The sequence below is a fragment of the Lemur catta genome, chromosome X (genome assembly GCF_020740605.2).
Source record: "Lemur catta isolate mLemCat1 chromosome X, mLemCat1.pri, whole genome shotgun sequence".
In the NCBI taxonomy this organism is placed as follows: Eukaryota; Metazoa; Chordata; class Mammalia; order Primates; family Lemuridae; genus Lemur; species Lemur catta.
Window position 1 is genome coordinate 72,555,450 of NC_059155.1, and position 6,000 is coordinate 72,561,449.

The following is a 6,000-nucleotide window of genomic DNA, read 5'->3' on the forward strand; positions in this document are numbered from 1 at the left end:
GAACTTGGTACAATCGAGGAACACGGGAGGTGGTTAGAGGTTACAGCTGCACAGACCCATGGGACGGGGAGGGACCCGATTGTAGCTGGTGGCTGATGGGTGGAGGAAACCCAGCGTGAGCAGAAGAAGGGGTGTGTGATGAGGATGCCAGACCGCAGCAGCCACTTTGGGCCATGAGGCCACGGTGCCCGTCCCTGAACTGAGCCTCTTGGCTGTACCACTTTCCTTTACTTGCAAAGGTCCCAGCCAGTAGGGACACTCCCAGCATCACCCTAGGGCACAAACCATGACTTAGGGAGGTCACCGGGGTGCAGTGTCCAGGTGGTGGTAGCCACCTGCGGGGTGACCCAGAGCAGCAGGGAAGCTGGCCGTGTTGCAGAAGATGAGGGAAGGGAGCTTTTGGGGTTGGGCTACCCCGTGGATGAAGCCGCCGGGAGACCAGGTGTGGTAGGAGGTGAGAGGGTCCCCGGCATCACCGGCAGGTCATGCACGATCTTGGCTCAGAGAGTTCTGGTGGACGGGGGCAGAGGACAGGCTGTGGGGTTCCAGGGTGTGGTGAGGAGGAGAATACGGAGAACTAAACCGGGGATCACAGCTCACTGCAGCCTCCAACTCCTGGGCTCAAGCCATCCTCCTGCCTCAGCCTCCCAAGTAGCTGGGACTACAGGCATGTGCCACCGTGCCCGGCTAATTTTTAAAATACTTTTTGTAGAGATGGGGTCTTGCTATGCTGCCCAGGCTGGTCTCGAACTGCTGACCTCAGTTGATCCTCCAGCCTCAGCCTCGCAGAGTGCTGGGATCACAGGCAGTAGTCCTCTACCGAGATTTTGAAAGCACTTTCCTAATCCCTGAGGAAAGACCAACCACCAATAACTTTAATACTTTTTTTTAAAAGCGCGAGAGAAAAGTATTTCCTATGCACAGCGCGGAGCAGACACCAGCCCAGACTCCGCGCCATGAACATTCTGCCGGATCTGCCTTGGGTCGCACCAAGCTAGACAAGACGGCGGCTCCTGCCGAGGCCACTTCTCTTCCCTTCCCTGATCATTCGGCAGCTTTTTAGCCAACGTCGCCGTCCACCTGCCGTCCCGCCTTCCCTGGAGGGACCGGAGCCGGGACAGCGCTCCCTCCTGTCCCGACGTGATTCTTACAAGTCCCTGCCCCAGAGATGGGGAACAAGTCAACTTACACGTCAGCCAGTTCTGCGGCTCTTTCTTGGGCCGGGCGGGCGCCTTCCGAGGGCTCGTCCCGCCCTGAGGGTGCGCGGGGGGCTCGAGGTGCCGCCGCCTGTAGGCAACGTCGGGGCGGAACCCGGCACCCAGGCCCGCGGTGGCGGGGAAGCGTCTGGTGGGGCCGGGCGCTCGGTGCTCACATCGCCGCGCAGCGCGCTCCTCCACAAGCCCTTCCCCGCGGCCGGCGGCCGGAGAAACGCTTAATCTTCCGCCCACCGCGTCTTCCTGCCCGATGCGTGGCCAGGCCGCTGCTATCAGCGTGGAGGACAGGAAACGCTTTCGCCCGACAGCTGTGGCCCTGTCGGCTGGGGACTCCGCGTCCCGGCCGGCCGCCTGGGCTTCCTCTTTTGGCAGCGGGAGCTCCGGGCACGGCGAGGCTCGGCGGTGCGGTCGGCTCGGGCTCCGCCCTTCTCCGGGTCCCGCAGCCCGCGCGTCTCCCACCCCGCCGACCACCCTGAGTCCTAACAAGGAGCAAAGCCGTCGTCATCCCGCTCTTAGGTTCTCCTGCGGGCGGAGCATCCTTCCTGCTCAGATTTGTGTCCTCTGGGCTGTGACAGCGAAACCACCCGTGCACCTGTTCTTCGTGGCCGGCTCACAGACCCCCCTCCGGGGTCTAAAGAGTCCTTCTCAGGGTGGCACGTGCGGCTCCCTTCTGCCACGAGGACCCTCTTCCCTGGCACCAGCACGGAGCAGAGTCAGCAGGACCTCTCAGGAAAGTCACCCCCCGTAGCACGGGGTGACCCCCTCATCCCCCGGCCGTCCGCAAGGGCGACAGCACTTAGTGCCAGTTGCTCCTCCTGCGGCAACAGAGCGAGTTTGCGCACTTTCCCCGCGGGATATGACTCACCTGCTTCTCTGCTCCGGCCACAGGCCGTTTTATCCCTTAGTGCAGATGACAGAGGTACCCCACGCCCAGCCACGTGGGCGGGTGGCTCTGAACGCCGCCCCTGCCATGCCCACGTGGCCGGCATCGCGTGGCCAAGCTGTCAGCCGTCCACGCGCTGCCTCGTCCCGCTAGACACCGCGGATCCCAGCGACCGCCCTCAGCTTCCGCCGGGAAGGGGACCTGGACTCCGTGCGCTGCCCTCCAGAGGCAGGGCCTCGCCTGGGAGTCGCAGAGTAAGAACTCCAAGCAGCGGGGCCGAAACACGGAATCGGAAACCGGCTTGGAGAAGCGGCACGGGGCTGTGAGTTCGTGCGTGTGTGCACTCATTTATAAATTCCGCACATAGCGACTGTGGCTCTGGTTTGTTCCCGCTCGTGTCCGAGACGTGAAAGAGAGTTCTGGAGGCTGGAGGCCGTACGTCAAGGTCTCCGCAGGGCGGTTCCTCCCGAAATTTGTCTCCTTGGCTCGTAGACGCCAAAGTCTCCGCTCCGCGTCCTCGTGCAGAGGAGGTGCAGGAAGTGGAGCTCGAAAAGGCTGATTGTAGGAGCTGCTCGCAGGACGGCTGCCGTGGAAACCGGTTCCGTGGTCTCTTGTAAAGTCAGGTATTCGTACAGTCGGTATTTCTCCAAGAGGAAGGAGGATCTGCGTCCACAGGAACACCTGTTACAGGGGACGGCTGCAGAGCATGTTTCTTTTATTTATAGGAGCCCTAAACTGGAAATGATTTATGCACCCATCCATAGGGAAATGGAGAAATTGGGGGGCTCGGATGTGGTGCCTCACACCTGTAATCCCAGTACTGTGGGAGGCAGAGGCAGGAGGATCGCTTGAGGCCAGGAGTTGGAGAGGAGACTGGGCAACATAGCAAGACCCCATCTATTAAAAAAAAAGGAATTTATTACACAAATTAGCCAGGTGTGGTGTTGCGCACCTGTAGTCTCAGCTACTCAGGAGGCCGAGGCAGGAGGATTGTTTGAGCCTAGGAGTTGGAGGCTGCAGTGAGCTGTGATTGCACCACTGCACTCCAGCCTGGGCAACAGAGTGAGACCCTGTCTCTAAAAAAAATTGTGATATATGCATTTGATGGAATATTCCCCAACTGTACAAAGGAACGAGCGCCAGATGCACACAACAATATGGATGAATGGCCAAGATCACGGAGCTGAAAACGCCAGGCTCAGAAGGACTCAGCATGTGAGCTGTGGTCTGTGCCGTGGTTAGCAGCAGGGCTCAGCGTGGCTGGATGGAGGCTGTGTAGACGGCTGGCGCAGCTGTTTCTGGGCATGCCTGGGAGGGCGTTTCCAGAGGAGAAGGACGTGTGGGTCCGTGCACTGCGAGGGGAAGACCTGCCCTCAATGTGGGCCGCACTGTCGACCGGCTGCAGGTGTGGCTAGATCCAGCAGACAGACGAAGGAGATATTCAGTTTTCTCTCTCTCTGTCTCTGCCGTGTTTTACTATAGCAGCCTGGGTGGACTAAGACAGCGTGTCATTCCCTTTATGAGAAACTCCAGAGGTCACAGAGGACCCCAGGGAGACCTGTGGTTGCCTGGGCTGAGGGCGGGGTGGGGGATGGACAGGGACGCGCATGAAGGAACTTCCTCTGGCCATGGATGTACGTCTTCTTTGGCCGTGACGGTGCATACACGGGATTATGTTTTTGCCCAAACTCCCCACACTGTGCACTGAAAACAGGTGCATTGGATTCTATGGGACTCACACCTCACTACGGTGGATTTTCAAAAGAGCTTAGGAATTCCGATTGGTGACCTTGACATTGTGAGCAGGCCCGGGCCCTGCAGGACTGGGGGGTCCAGACTTGGACTGAGTCACAGGAGGGTGAAGGGGCGGTTGAGACACGGGAACGGTGACTCAGTGTTTCCGTCCTCCCCCTCGCCGGCCTGATCCACATCCTGTTCCCCTGCCGGCCGCCCACGGAAGGACCCGGGGCCGCAGCGTGGGCCCCAGGAGCAGCAGGAGTCACTGGCTGGGGGTCCTCCGTGCCGGGGTGCTGGGTGTGGGGGCTCCCGGGGACCCACGGGCCGGTCAGACCCCACCTCGTCTGCACTGCAGGGGGCTTCAGTGGGCAGCAGGGAGTTGACCGGGACTCGAGTCCTTCCACTGTCTGCTGGGGACGCCATGAGCACAGAGACACAGAGAGACAGAGACTGAGAAAGACACAGAGAGAGATGCAGAGACAGAGAGACACAGAGAGAGACAGAGACAGTGACAGAGACACAGAGACAGAAAGAGATGCAGAGACAGAGACACATAGAGAGAGACACAAAGACAGAGAGAGACACAGAGAGACAGAAAGACATGCAGAGACAGACAGAGACACAGAGACAGAGAGAGGGAGAGAAAGACCTGGGAACATGAGGATCTCCAAGTCGTGGTGACTCAATTTGTCCCACGGTCCATCCACGAGAGACATTTCCTGAACTGTCACTTTTCTGTTTTACCTGCTGTTTTTAGTCACCTAGATACATAGATGATGGGTGGATAGATGGAGGATGGATGGATAGGTAGGTAGAGAGCTGAGATGATGGATGGATAGATGGAGGATGGGTAGATATATAGATGATGGATGGATAGATGGATGATGGATGGATAGGTAGGTAGACAGGTAAGATGATGGATGAATGATGGATGGACAGGTAGATAGAGACCTGAGATGATGGATGGATAGATGGAGGATGGGTAGACACATAGATGATGGAGGGACAGGTAGGTAGATAGCTGAGATGATGGATGGATAGATGGAGGATGGGTAGATATGTAGATGATGGATAGGTAGGTAGATAGCTGAGATGATGGATGGGTAGATGGAAGAGGGGTAGATACGTAGATGATGGATGGATAGGTAGCTAGGTAGCTGAGATGATGGATGGATACATGGATGACGGGTAGATACATAGATGATGGATGGATAGGTAGGTAGAGAGCTGAGATGATGGATGGATACATGGAGGATGGGTAGATATGTAGATGATGGATGGATAGGTAGGTAGAGAGCTGAGATGGTGGATGGATACATGGAGGATGGGTAGATACGTAGATGATGGATGGATAGGTAGGTTGAGAGCTGAGATGATGGATGGATACATGGAGGATGGGTAGATACGTAGATGATGGATGGATAGGTAGGTAGAGAGCTGAGATGATGGATGGATACATGGAGGATGGGTAGATACGTAGATGATGGATGGATAGGTAGGTAGAGAGCTGAGATGATGGATGGATAGATGGAGGATGGGTAGATATGTAGATGATGGATGGATAGGTAGGTTGAGAGCTGAGATGATGGATGGATAGATGGAGGATGGGTAGATACGTAGATGATGGATGGATAGGTAGGTAGGTAGGTATCTGAGATGATGGATGATGGATGGATGGATAGATAGATACACAGATGACAGCTAGACAGTTGGAGTCTATCTGCCATTCTTCTATAGGCTACACTTCAGAATAAAGACTTGAAGGAGTGGGCTCGTAATGACTGCCACTCACCCTGCGAAGAAGGCCACAGTCGAAAGCCACCATTTTGCACCTCCCCTCTGTAACCCTGAATCTAGCCCAACATGATCAACAGCAGCCAATGGCAACTCCTGGGTGAAGAGCTTCGTAAGGAGGTTCCTTCTGCCAGTGCACCTTAAACCCGTGGAGTTACCCCACCATCACTGACGGTGGAGCTCCTGGATGTCCCACGCCTCTGGGTGTGGTAGGACGAGAAACTTGCAGCCTCACTTATGAAGTGTCCTTGCAAAAAGGAAATGCGTCTGAATCTAAACGAGTCCCTGGATGGAGCTGCCTGACGTGGGAAGTGCGGATGGAGGAACATGCTGAATGTCACTTCTGGGGGACAGTGCACGAAATCATCCAAA